The sequence below is a fragment of the Myotis lucifugus genome, unplaced genomic scaffold, assembly GCF_000147115.1.
Source record: "Myotis lucifugus unplaced genomic scaffold, Myoluc2.0 scaffold_7, whole genome shotgun sequence".
NCBI lineage: Eukaryota > Metazoa > Chordata > Mammalia > Chiroptera > Vespertilionidae > Myotis > Myotis lucifugus.
The window spans coordinates 13108777-13123749 of NW_005871055.1; the positions used below are offsets into that span (position 1 = coordinate 13108777).

General features: G+C 44.1%; 1 pseudogene; it reads right to left on the reverse strand.

Moving 5' to 3' along the window:
* Positions 1 to 260: 260 nt before the first annotated feature.
* Positions 261 to 14973, reverse strand: part of LOC102433825 — a 24310-nt pseudogene continuing 9597 nt past the window's right edge.

Here is a 14973-nt window from a genome sequence, read left to right on the forward strand (position 1 = left end):
GTATATGTCCTTGATCAGAATCAAACCCGGGACCCTTTGGTCCACTGGCCGACACTCTATCCACTGAGCCAAATCAGCTAGAGAACCAACAGTCTTAAAAATAGCCTCCATCATTTGTTATTCAATGATATGTATGAAGATAACTTAATTCTCCATTGGGCTTTTTGTTTTGCTGGACAATATACTAGTGATAAGCTATAAATGGTATTGTTTTATGTTATAAAATACCAGCTTTTTTCATTTATTATGTTTATAGGCATTCACTGCTTGATCTTGGTTTTGATTCTGAGTGCATTGCACTTGGTCAGCTGCTTCTCAATGGCAGCAGGGATTAGTATGTCACAGTCGGCTTCTAAGATGCTCCCTTCATAAAGCTTTGCTTTGGAGAAGCCCAGGATTTTTTTTTCTTTATTGATTAAGGTATTACATATGTGTTCTCATCCCCCCATTGTCTCCCCAACCCCCCACACATTCCCTCACCCCCTGGTGTCTGTGTCCATTGGTTAGAGAAGCCCAGGATTGATCCATGTTGCAATTTGAAGTTTTCTAGTTCCTTTTGGTCAATATCATCTGAATTCCATATGCTCCCATCACATTCACCAACACTAACACATTTAACACCAAAGTGATGCAAATATCTCATAGAGTGGCCCACATTACCAAATCCCTGAACAACAAATGTTTTATCTCCAAACCCTGGTATCATTCCTAAAATGTTCATGTAAGTAGCTTCATTGGTGAAGTTTTCAATCCCATGGAAAATTCCCCGGCCAGAAGCAGAAATCTGCCCTTAGACTCCACCCTGATTGATGGGCTTACCAGTGACAGAGGCACGGGCATTAATATAGTGCCTATGGTGCTAGAATAGAAGTCAGCAATTCAGAACATCTCTGCCTCACCCATGCTCATGCCTGAGGCAGACATATCAGTGCCGGGACCAATAAAGCCATTCTTTGCCCGTTCCATGATGAACCTCCTTGTGATCTTTTCCAGTTCATTATCAGTATAGTTCTTGGGATTGATGTTAACACCCGTTTTGGCGCCCCTAAAAGGCACATCAACCACTGCGCACATGAGTCATCAGAGAAGCCAAAGCTTTTACTTCATCTACACTCACATCAGTGCTCTAAGGAATAACTCCTTTGCGAGGTGTGCCGTGCTGGCTGTGCTGGGCCCGGTAGCCCTCAGATGACCTCCAGGAGTCGTGATGGCAGCAGATGAGGAAGGACAGGCTCAGCACATGGTTACAGGGCCATGATCGTCAGGATGCCGTGCACCTGCTTCTGCTTCTGCTTCTGCTTCTGCTCCTCACTCTCCCGGGTCTTGAGGTCCTCTATCACCGTGTCCTCCATGATGCTGGCGCAGGGGTGGAAGAAGCCCTCCACCGTCTTGAAGAAGCTGGGGTTGTTCCATGTTAAGTGGGGGCGGGCTGCCCACAGCCTGGGAGCAGCAGTGCTTCACCCAGGCAGCGGTGCAGGCGGTGGGGCGGAGGCTCGCGGACTGTGGGAGGGAGGAAGGGCCCAGCAGAGGCTGCCCTTTTAAGACACAGCTCCCTGCCTTCCTAGATGTCCCTCCCCGCGGCGCTCACCACCTAACCACGAGGATGGACTTTGGGGCGGGGGCCTCTGAATGGCAAGGTGGGGGTGTGACTTCAACACTCTTTATTTTCCTTATTCCTTGAGATTTTCTTATCTTTTTCTTTCATTTCTAATACATTTGTGAAAAGCAAAGGTATTTTCCTCCCTTCTTATCTCAAGCCAATTGCCCCCTAAGAAGAAGATGGGGTTCATGTTTCCTAAACTTTAAAACTCTGAGACTGAATTGGATCCAACAGTTTTTATTTACCTAAAAGAAACTACATAAATTTAGATAACTTTTTTCTTTTAACAACTGAAAGACTAGTCTAGTCATAAAATATAAGAAATGAACTCAGAGAGGCAAAGGAAAACCATCTTTGGAAGCTCATGAGTCAGACTATTTTAACTAAACAAAATTCAGAAGTGGTTGCTTTCAGAAGCTATTAAACCCTATAGAATATGCTAAACCTGCTGATTCCATCAGGCCTGTGCTCTGAAGGGATCTTGAGACTAGAAAGCTACATACTAAGAAGTAAACATGACAGAAATTCCCGTTCCCTTGTCACTCAGAAGAGCCATCTGCTCCTAAGTTAAAGCCATTTTCTATTAAATTCACCAGCATACTAATTAAAGAATGACTGGAGGATGGTGAAGCTGCCAGATGCTATAAAGATATATCACTGTCTTTTTATATGGTTAGGCAAACATTTAATTAAACCTGCAGATGCTATGTCTGCTCTACCCACCAACACAGCTAAATACCATTTACTGAGAAAGTCATTTCATATTAGTGTTTTTTAAGAGACTTTGCTGAAATATTTAATGCCTTTGTACATGATTTAATTAAATGCATCAGTAATCACATCAGGGTGACTTGAACTTGACTTTCCTTGGAGTCTTGTGTCTCCTCATAATTAATCAAACATCTCCTCAATAGTATCCTTATTTGTAGGAGTCAAATTACAGAGAGCCTAGGTTTAAGTATGGGTGCTCAGCCTGTCTCTGACATTTTACTAGGTTGTAATTTTTAATACATTTAAAAGGCCTCTTTTGAAGAAAATTAGAGAAATCTGAAAGGGGATAGAAATGAAATGCCATCCCAGGGTTTGCTTTATATGGAATTCTTTTTAAAATATATTTTTAATTGATTTTTTTTTGAAAGAGAGTAAGGGAGAGGGAGAGAAAAACATCAATGTGAGAATGAAACATCAATAGGCTGCCTCCTGCACACCCCCTAATGGGGATCAAGCCCCCATCCTGGGCATATGCCCTGACCAGGAATCCAACTGGCAACCTTTCACTGCACGGGATGATGCCCAACCAACTGAGCCATCACTGGCCAGGGCTGTTATGGAGCTCTTGCTAATAACCAGAGAACTCTGTGGGCCTAGACTGACCACTCTCTTCAAGAAAATGTATAGCCATTTTCTTTTGTAACAGAATGTGTTTGAATTTTGAAATTATACACGTTCTTCTCTTTAATTGAGCACAATATTTTGATCATCAGTGATTTTATCCAGAAAACATGCTACATATCACTAAATTTAACAACAAATTATAACTATTAATGGATGCTAACTTTGGGCCAGAATGGAGACCATTATTTTAATTGAGGATATAGTCTCTTCAATTGATGGGATTTTAAGTTAATTTCTTAAGGATCTTATGCAGTGCAAAGGAGAAAGGCAGGGTTTAAAAGCAATAGGTCTGCTGTGAGATGAGCTTCAGCTGCACCCATCTTTGCTTCCTGACTCAGCTGGGTCCCCTGAGTGCTGTAACAGCAAAGTTGGTGAGGTCATTTGTCTGAAAGATGTGGCAGGATATGGCAGTAAATATAAGACAACCATCATGTGCCTGGATTTGTGCTGTAAATGTAACCCAAAGAGTTTTGGATTCCATTGGCTATCTGTTGCCAGTATGCTTGGCATCCTAGCAAGTACTTGCCATGTATGACCAAACCATCAGTCTTTCCTTCAGACATTTCAGTACCAAGGCTGTTTGCCTCTTGCAAAAGCTGTTACCTTTTCAATGGGTGATATTTATATTGTGCTGGTGCTGGGGCAGCATGCTGGGATTTGGGTTTTCTTTCTTGCTGAAGAACCTGAAGGAGCCTGCTGGTATAGCTCAGTGGTTGAACATTGATCCATGAACCAAGAGGTCACCGGTTTAAATCCTGGTCAGGGCACATGCCTGGGTTGCATGCTGGATCCGTGGTGGGAGATGTGCAGGAGGCAGCTAATTGATGTTTCTCTCTCATCAGTGTTTATATCTCTCTCTAAAATAAATAAAAACATATTTTTAAAAAAAAGAACCTGAAGAAAGTTTTCTTAGAGGAAAACTGTGATATTGTCAGTTTGATTCAGTGAATATTTTTTCACACTGGTAATGGGACAGTTTGATGTTTCACCAACTAACTTTAGAATAATGACCAATAAAAAAGAGTTTCTAAAGTCAATAATTGAGAATGCCCAAGAAGTAATAAAGGAGGCACATAGGGAAGGTATGAAACAGTGAGGGCTTGAGGGTAGAGCATTGTTTAGTGAGCCTGCACGCTAGTGTGCATTTTGATCCATTTTATTTTAATAATGTCAGATTGTATGACTCTGAAATCTGTGGAATTAGCTTTTATCCTTTTAGGTTTGTTGTTGTTGTTTACTTTTGTTTTTTGTTTTTAAGGAGAACATTCACCATCCCATAATCACATCACCTCTGCGTCTTGACAGCATGGAACACAACCACTAACACACTGTTCTCTTTCATATTTTTCATTTGGAAATAAACCAACACATAAACTAAGAAAGCAGACACACAGATTGAAGTGGGATTTCTTTAAGCAACTTGATGGGAAAGTGTTAGACCAGTGGTCGGCAAACTGCGGCTCGCGAGCCACATGCGGCTCTTTGGCCCCTTGAGTGTGGCTCTTCCACAAAATACCAACTTCTGTGCATGGGCCATGAAGTTTCAATCGCACTGTACATGTGCGCCCACACGTGGTATTTTGTGGAAGAGCCACACTCAAGGAAGAGCCACACTCAACTAGAAGGAAAGAGAAAAGCACACTGAGACACAGAGAAGCTGCGGAAGTAAAGTGCAGAGGTAAGGAGGCTCGAGCACGCTCGCGGAAAGGGGCGGGCACCTGAGGATGCGGCTGTCTTTTTGAATCGGGAGCGAGTCACAAGCTCCTGACTGCTCTGAACTCCAGTTCCGGGAGGTCTCTAGGGACCCAGGACTTATACGGGGAGAAACTGGACTGTCTGGCAGCAGGCAGAACTCAGAACTCGAGGGCGGCTTTCTCTCAGAGGTGCTTGCAGCAATTACCGGAACACTGACACGCGCGGCCCCTTAGGGCAGGGCTGAAGATCAGCCATAGCTGCTTGCTCCGCCCTGTTGCTTCCGAGACCCCGCCCCACCCAGGCTGCCGCAGAAGCTTTTGCATATGAATGCCCTGGCCCTTTGCAATCTGAAAATTACCTAACAAACTGCAGCTGGGCCAGACAGACCCAGAACTTCCAAGAGAAGACCCAAGGCCCGACAGCAGCTTGCATTGCTTCATAGCTGGGCCTCATCTGGGCACCTCCAAACCCCCCAAAAAAGGAAGGAGAATCTGCAGATCTCTTCGTAGCTCCTGCTGGGTAGCCTTAGGCAGAGGCTAAATTAGCACCTCCTTAGAACCAAGAGCCAGTGTACCCAGTGGTCAGAGTGGGACCATCCAGATTACAACGCCTCAGATCCATAAGGGACACACTCAGGGGGCAGACTCAGTGAGCACCAAAGCCCTACTGAAGCAAGTCTTGCCCCAGAAGGGTGTCTTCAGCACAGAAGTTCTCCCACTGCAGACACAGCTGATTCTCACAGCCAATTGGCCTAAAGGTCAATTCCTCCCAGTGATAACTACAACAATCAAGGCTTAACTACAACAAGACTGTGCACAAAGCCCACAAAGGGGTGCACCAAGAGTGTCCACCTCAGGTAATTGGGGAGACTGAGCCACTGGGCCCTATAGGACACCTAGCACACAAAGCCACTCTATCAACACAGGGAAGCAGCCAAAATGCAGAGACAAAGAAACAGGTCACAAATGGCAGAAATGGAGGAAAGCAAACTACTGGATATAAAGTTCAAAACCACGGTTATAAGGTTTTTCAAGAATTTTCTGGAAACCGCCGATAAATTTAGTGAGACCCTGGAGGATATGAAAAAAGACAAACTAGAAATTAAGCATACACTGACTGAAATAAAGAATAATATACAGAGATCCAACAGCAGACAAGAGGATCCCAAGAATCAAGTCAAAGATTTAAAATATGAAGAAACAAAAAATACCCAACCGGAAAAGCAAAAAGCAAAAAGAATCCAAAAATATGAAGATAGTGTAAGGAGCCTCTGGGACAGCTTCAAGCGTACCAACATCTGAATTATAGGGGTGCCAGAAGAAGAGAGAGAGCAAGATATTGAAAACCTATTTGAAGAAATAATGACAGAAAACTTCCCCTACCTGGTGAAAGAAATAGACTTACAAGTCCAGGAAGCGCAGAGAACCCCAAACAAAAGGAATCCAAAGAGGACCACACCAAGACACATCATAATTAAAATGCCAAGAGCAAAAGACAAAGAGAGAATCTTAAAAGCAGCAAGAGAAAGAGACTCAATTACCTACAAGGGAGTACCCATACGACTGTCAGCTGATTTCTCAACAGAAACTATGCAGGCCAGAAGAGAGTGGCAAGAAATATTCAAAGTGATGAATACCAAGAACCTACAACCAAGATTACTTTATCCAGCAAAGCTATCATTCAGAAGTGAAGGTCAGATAAAGAGCTTCACAGATAAGGAAAAGCTAAAGGAGTTCATCACCACCAAACCAGCATTATATGAAATGCTGAAAGGTATTCTTTAAGAAGAGGAAGAAGAAAAAGGTAAAGATAAAAATTATGAACAACAAATACACCTCTATCAACAAGTGAATCTAAAAATCAAGCAAATAAATAATCTGATGAACAGTATGAACTGGTGATTATAATAGAATCAGGGACATAGAAAGGGAATGGACTGACTATTCTTACGGGGGAAAAGGGTGTGGGGGATGCGGGAAGAGATTGGACAATAATTGTGCACCTATGGATGAGGACAGTGTGTGGGGAGTGAGGGCAGAGGGTGGGGTGGGAACTGGGTGGAGGGGAGGTATGGTGGGGAAAAAGAGGAACCAATGTAATAATCTGAACAATAAAGATTTAATAATTTAAAAAAATTAGCAAAAAAAATTAAGTAGCTATGGTGACATAAATGAAGAGCCATTCATTATCCTGTGAGTCTAATAAAGAGGAAAAATACTAATGTCCAAAGTCAGTTACAGGAAAGTAATTGAAAATTGCTCTTAACTTATAAATATGGCACTTTTAGACCTCTGCTTAGGAGAAAATGGATTTTGGATTAATTTCTCAGCAAAGAGATCATTCAGTTTTGCTTTCTTAAGATGACTGGTTATGGCTAAGGATGTGATTTGTAACTTTGTATTATGATGGGCTGATTGATCTTAGCCTTGTTAGTGCCATCTACTAAACAGTTGACATGTACAGTAAGAACAGAGTAAAAAATTGTAGAAAAAGTATTATGTGTGTTTTCAGGAAAGTTATCAATCATAGCTTTCAAGTAGATAATTCAGATGGGATAGTTTATTAGTCAACTCAGGTGCCATAATAAAATACCATAGACTGGGTGGCTTAAACAACAGAAATTTATTTTCTCGCAGGTTTGGAGGCTAGATGTCCAAGTTCAGGGAAGTCCAGATAGTCAAGTTCTGGTGAGAGCTCTCTTACTGGTATGTAGTCAGCTGCATTCTAGCTGTGTCCTCACAGAGGAGAGACACAAGTAGAGGGGGTGGTGTAGTGCTCTCTGGTATCTCTTCTTATATGGGCACTAATCCTATGATGAGGCTCCATCTTCATGACCTCATGAACCTAATCAATTCCCAAGGACCTCATCTTCACACTGAAGGTAAGGACTTCAACATATAAATTTTAGGAGAACACATCTGGTCAATTAGCAGTTAGCAAAAAACACATTTATGAGCATTTCTGTTTTATTCATTTAGCAATTATTTTTTAACACCATTATGGACATACAAAGGATGCAAAAATGAATAAGGCACACATTTCCAGACCTGAAGTAGGTCATAGCCCAGTGAGGAAGTTAGACATGGAAATTCAAAAATTACAATAGGAAAGGAAAAAATGGCGACCGAATAGGCAGACGTGCATCTTGTCCCAGGGCCAGACTGGAAATACAACTAAATCGGAGAACATCACCTGGAATTAACAAATTAGGCCCAGCTGAGGAGGCAACTTATAGCAAAGAAGGACGGGAAAATGCCTGGAGATCGGAAGTAGGGGTGACCAGGGCTCGAGAGGGATGGCAGGCTAGACGGCCCAGAGGGAGAAGAGGAAGATGCATTACAGGAGTATCAGTTTCCTCAGAAAAATAGAAGCCAGGCCCAGACTGAGCACCAGAGCTATATCCCTTGGCCAAAGGCGTAACATTCAACTGTGAAAAGCAAAAGCTGCAGGGAAGCTGGCTGCGGGGAGTCTGGACCTGAGACCACAGCCTTGAAAGGCTGTGCCGTGATAGATGGGCCCCATAAAAGGCAGCATCATGAGGGAAAAGCAGTGCAGTGCTGGGGGGCGGGAAAGCTGCGGTTTCATTGTGGTTTATGTTTTGTTTTGTCTTTGTTTTTATTCTCTAAACCCAGAACACAGGTCTTTTCAGTAGCAATCACTCACCTGAGGCTTTGGCAAAGGGAAGGAGGCACAGACTTGAGGTGCTTGAGGAGAGGCACAGACTTGAGGTGCCTGAGGGGGAGGGAAGCAGGGCAGAGAGACGTGGCCAGGACTTCTGCATTGGTACCTTCTTAGGCTTCCAAACCTAAATGGCCATTTCTCCCCCAGTAGCCTCAGAACATGGAATACAGCCTGCCACACCCTGCAGTTTGAGCTTTACAGAGGAAACAAAAGCAGAGGCCAGTGATCAGGGCCAATCAGATTCCCCACCTCACCGCTTCCCCACCTCCTCCTTCCCTTGCCACCTGCACCACATGGTTCCCCACCCCACCGCCCCCATCTCCCTGCCTCCCCACCTCCTCCTTCCCTCCCTGCCTCAGTGCCCCGCCTCTGCTGCTGGTCACCTGCCATGTTCAATGTCGCCCCTTGGTGGTCAGTGCACATCATAGCAAGCGATCAAACTCCTGGTCTCTTGGTTGAACTCCCAAGGGCACACTTTGCATATTAGCCATTCATATATATAGATTATATATATAGATCTAATTTCCTCTTCCCTGCTCATACTCCATTTCTCCTTCTCTTTCCTTTTTCTTCACTACTCGGGTTTTTTTTCTCTTCTCTTGCTCTTTTCTTCTCCTTATTTTTTAACTTGTTTTACTTTCTAAATTCAGGCCTATCTGTTCTCTCCTCTATTCTACTTTTCAAAAACAATTTCTTTTTCTTCTTGTCTTCTCATTTCTTTTCTCCCTCCTCTATTATAAACTGTGGTCCTCCCCCTATTCCTCAAATAACTTAACCTTATCTTCTTTATTCAAGCTCTGAATTTACAGATTCTGCCCCCAACCCTTTAATCTGGGTGTTTTTCCTTTGTGTTTTTTTGGTTTCTTTGTTTGTTTTGTTGTATTTTCTCCCCAAGTCTTTCTTTCCTTTTTTTTCCTCTCTGTCATTCTTGCTCTCTTTTCTCTTTCCTAATTCTCTTTCTCTGGTGGTCACTATTGTTGGGATTATAGGTGTCTTGTGTACATTCATGTTCTGTTCCTTCTGTGTCACATCATGTCATGTTGTATTTTGTGCTGTTCAGTAAGCACCTCCACAATGGCTGGCACGATGTGATATGGAACAAGCCACATAATAAGACACACTGAGAGAAGACTCCACCCACAAATGGGGCAATAACATTTAAGACCCAACTGCATCAGGAGAACCCAATAGCTCAAATAGGGGACCTCCCTAGAACACAGCACAGGATACCTGAGAGAATGCAACACTGGGTCCCACAAAACATCTACATAGACCAACCCAAGATCTGGGTGGCATAGCAGTTTGATCTCATACACAGAAACAATTACAAATAAACATAAAAATGGGGGGGACAAAAAACAACCCCCAAAAGAAAGAAAAGGATGAATCACTAGAAACGCAACTAAATGAAATGGAGGCAAGTAATTTGACAGAGAAAGAATTCAGAGTAATGGTTATAAGGTTGCTCAAATGTCTCTATGAGAAATTCACCATTATGTGTAAGAATCAAGAGGAAATGAAGAATGACATAGCTGCAATAAAGAACAAAATGGAAGCTTTCAACAGTAGACTAGAAGAAGCTGAGGACAGAATCAGCGAGTTAGAAGAAAATGTAGAAAAAGCACCCAAGCAGAGAAGCAACTGGAAAAAATAATTACAAAGCAGGAGGGGAGTCTAAAGAAGCTTTGGGACAACATGAAATGAAACAACATCTGCATAATAGGAATGGCAGAAGGAAAGGAAGCTGATAAATGAATAGAAAACCTGTTTGAAGAAATAATGACAGAAAACTTCTCTGACTTTGGGGAAAAAAAAGTCACACAAGTCCAAGAAGCACAGAGAGTCCCAAACAAAATGAACCCAAGAAGACTGACACCAAGACATATCATAATTAAATTGGCAAACGTAAAAGACAAAGAAAGAATCTTAAAGTCTTCCAGAGAGAAAGACAGGGAATACCTACAAGGGATCTCCCATTAGACTGTCAACTGATTTCTCAACAGAAACACATTAGGCAAGAAGGGAATGGCATGAAGTATACAAAGTAATGAAAATCAAGGGACTGAATCCAAGAATACTCTATCCAGTAAGTCTATCATTCAAAATTGAAGGTGAAATCAAGAGCTTCGCAGACAAAAAAAAGGCTAAGAAAGTTTATTTCCACAAAACCATCAATGCAAGAAATGCTAAAGGAACTGTTGTAAAAAGAAGAAATAGAAAGGGAAGAAGGAACACAGGTATAAAATATAAAAATGGCAACAAACAAGTATCTGTCAATAATCATCTTAAATGTAAATGGATTAAATGTTCCAATCAAAAGATATAGGGTAGCTGAATACATAAGAAAACATAACCCATATATATGCTGCCTAAAGAAACCCACCTCAGAACAAAGGACTCACAAAACTAAAGTCAAGGGATGGAAAAAAAAAAAAAAAACTCTTCAGGTAAATGGAAATTTTAAAAAAGCTAGGGTAGCAATACTTATATCTGACAAAATAGATCCCAAAGTGAAGGCATTAACAAGAGATAAGGAAAACTACTTCATAATAATAAATGAATTGATACAACAAGAAATGATAACTCTGGTAAACGTATATGCACCCAATACTAAAGCATCCTATCTAATAAAAGAGAAACATGGTAATTAGAGTACGACCGCTACCCTTCCCATTGGCTAATCAGGGCGATATGCAAATTAACTGCCAGCCAAGATGGCGGCTAATTTGCATACTGCAGGCAGGGAGGGCCAGCTGGAGCTGTCATCCGGCCTGCGGTGGGGGGGGGGGGTGGGGGGGGGCTTGGCAGCGGGAACTAGCCGCCTAAACCAGCCCCCAGCCGGGACCCCTGTGTGTGGCCCTGGGTGGGCGGGGCCTCCGCAGCTGCAGTGTTTAGACCCAGGCCCCCAGCCTGCCCTGGACTCCGCTCAAGGAGGGGCTGGAGGCCTGGGGTTTACTAAACTTTCCTGGAGCTGCTCCCCACACCCCACCCCCTGCGCCAGAACCACACTGCCTGCAGCAAGGCTCCTGGCAGCTTCCTGACAGGTGGGCAGCAGGAGAGCTGAGTAGAGCGGGGCTGCAGGGAGCCACGGAAGGCGGGAGCTTGGGAGCCGTGGCCATGGGGTCTGCAGGCACGCGGACAGGCCTCTGCCTGATGGGCGATCCTGGGCAAGTGCCATGGCTTCAGGGAAGCGGCTGGCCAGGAGGCGGGCGGCCCAAGGGGTGCAGAGTGGCGCCAAGGTGGGGTGCACTGGAGGGGGCTCAGGCCTGGGCAGGGTGCTGGCGGGCGGGGATCTGCCTCGCCTGCAGAGAGTGAGGTTCTGTAGTGGCCCCCAATAGGCAGGAAACAAGAGGCGATGACTGCAGGGATGACTGCAGGCGTGGAAGGACGCCCAGGTGGAGGGGCACAGACTCGCAGCCCTGAGGCGGGGTGGAGGGGTGGCACCACCTCAGTGGAGGAGCGCCCCCATGCTGGGTACCCCCACTGCGGCGGTTTGGTGAAGCTCCCGGTGCTGACCGGGCCTCCCCGCGGCCTGTACACTTGAGAGGCCAGGACTCCTGCTCCCGCCTTGGCCCCCAAACTAAGCCTGCGCCCGCCCTGCCCCCAGTTCTTGCCCACCCCATGGGAATGCACACCTGCACAGTGAGTGCAAGCCTACCACCTGCTCCCCAGAAGGGGGGGCAGTAAAGAATGGGGGTGGGGCGGGGGAGAGGAAAGAATGTGGAGCATCCATGATGAAGAGGTGCTGGAGAATGAGGCTTGGAAGCCTCATGGGGAGATTTGTTCTGTTTGCCCTGGCTGTCCCTTAGGAAAGGCAGAGAGCCGGCTGTGAGGGCTCCCTGCGCGAGGAGTCCAGTTCCATAACCAACTGGAATTGGCCTCAGTTTCCTGCTCCGTAAAATGTGTTAAGCGTGTCCCAGTGCCTTCACTGAGCTTTGAGGGCCAATTGAGATACTATATAAAGAAAATAAGGGAAGACCTGAGAAAGAAAAGGAAGGGCGGGCAACACAAAAGAAAGATTGGAAGGAACCTGTAAACCTATTGTCACTTAAATAGGGACTAGAGTCAATAGTGTTGTAATGATGGTATGAAGCCAGGTGGGTACTGGAAGTATCAGGGAACACTTTGTAAAGTATATGGTTGTCTAACCATTATTCTGTAACTAATAAACCTGAAACTAATACAAAATAATATTGAATGTAAAGAAATGAAAATAGGAGTGAAATTTTTCTAAATTTCAAAGTTTAAATAAAGGCTGTAAAGGAAGGAAGGGGGAGAATAAAAATAGTGTTTTTCATTTTACCACTTTATTGCCTTTTCAGTATATGATAAGACAGTTGTCTTTATATGGTGCTTTTATGCTTTTCTAAGTCATTATCTCATTTGATGTTCAGGGCAATTTAAAGACAAGATAATTATTCCCTCCACTATTCAAAGAAAGGAAATCTTGGTGCCTGGCCCCAAAGATTCAATCGTCAATCCCTTATTGTAAAGCAGGGTTAGTGAAATTTTCTGTGAAGGGTCATATCTATACTAATAAAAGCCTTGGGGGTGATCGGGCCAGCAGAGGAGGGCAGTTGGGGATGATTAGGCCGGCAGGGGAGTAGTTAGGCGTCAATCAGGCTGGCAGGGGAGCTGTTGGGGGAGATCAGGCTGGCAGGCTGAAGCAGTTAGGGGCAATCAGGCAGGCATGCAGGTGAGTGGTTAGGAGACAGCGGTCCAGGATTGTGAAAGGGATGTCCAACTGCCAGGTTAGGCCCAATCCCGGCAGTCGGACATCCTGGGATCAGGCCTAAACCAGCAGTCGACATCCCCCAAAGGGTCTGAGATTGGAGAGGGTGCAGGCTGGGCTGAGGGACACCCTCCCCCCGTGCACGAATTTCGTGCACCGGGCCACTAGTCGAAATATAAAAAGCAAACTTCTGGAAGATATCAAGGGAGAGATAGACAGCAATACAATCATAATAGGGGACTTTAATACCCCACTGACATCACTGGATAAATCTTCTAGACAAAAAATCAACAAGGAAACAGCAATCCTAAATGACACTGTAGAATAGATGGAACTAATTGGCATCTTCAGAACATTTCACCACAAAGCTATGGAATATACATTCTTCTCAAGTGCACATGAGATATTTTCAAAGATAGACCGCATATTAGGACACAAGCTAAGTCTCTACAAATTCAAGAAGATTGAAATCATATCAAGCATCTTCTCAAACAACAATGGCATGAAATTAGAAATCAGCTACAATAAAAACACTCAATGACAATCAAATGCATGGAGGGTAAATAGCATGCTATTAAACAATGAATGGTTTACCAAAGAAATAAAACATATCCTAGAAACAAATAACAATGAACACACAACAATCCAAAATCTATGGGACACTGTGAAAGCAGTCCTGAGAGGGAAGTTCATAGCACTACAGGCCTACCTCAAAAAATAAGAAAAATTGGTAATAAGTTATCTAACACTACAACTTAAAGAATTAGAAAGAGAACAACAAGAAAAGCCCAGAGTAAGTAGAAAGAAGGAAATAATAAAGATCAGAGTGGAAATAAATGGCATAGATTAAAAAAAATAAAGATCAAGAGCTGATTCTTTTAAAGGATAAACAAGATTGATGAACCTTTAGCCAGACTCACCAGGAAACAAAAGAGAATACTCAAATGAACAAAATCAAAGATTAAAGAAGTGAACTGACCCTACAGAAATACAAAGGATCATAAAAAATACTATGAATGGCTTTACTCCAACAAACAGAACAACCTGGATGAAATGGAGATATTTCTGACTAATAAAAGGGGAGAATCGAAGATGGCAGCATAGGTAAACACTGGAGACTGCTGCTGCAAGCAACCACTTCAAAAATACAACTAAAAGACGGAACAGACATCAACCAGAACCACAGGAAGGCTGGCTGAGGAGAGACTCTTCAACTAGAAGGAAAAACAACAGCATTACGAGGCTCAGAGGAGGCGCAGTGTGGAAAATTTAAAGGTACGGTGGTGCGCGCGCAAAGCGGGCTGGTGGCTGAGGGCGCGGTTGTCGTTTTCAATCAGGAGGGAGTCTCAGACTCTGGGCTACAGATCCAGGGGAGTCTCTAGGACCCAGACTCAAACAGGAGAAGCAGGACTGTCTGGCTATGGTCCCTCCGAGGTTTGCAGCGGTTGCTGGGACAGAGAGGCGGAGCCCCTGGGGACAGACTGAGAGCAGCCATAGCTGCTCCCTCCACCCGCCCTGTTGATCCCGCCCCACCCAAGCCCTGCACAGAGCCATTTGCCAGATCGCCTCAGGCAAAGGCTAGATTAGCCCCTACCCAGAGGACAGAAGTTTTCCACACAGCTGATTCTCACAGCCAGTCGGCCTGGTGGTCAAATCCCTCTAGTATTAACTACAACAATTAAGGCTTAACTAGAACAAGACTGTGCACAAAGACCACAAGGGGGTGCACCAAGAAAGCATAAAAGATGCGGAGACAAAAAAAACATGACAGAAATGGAGGATATGGAGCTAAAAATCGCAATTTTGAGGGCTTGCAATAAACTTGACGCAGAGCCTCACGAAAACTAATGAGACCCTCGATGCTATGATA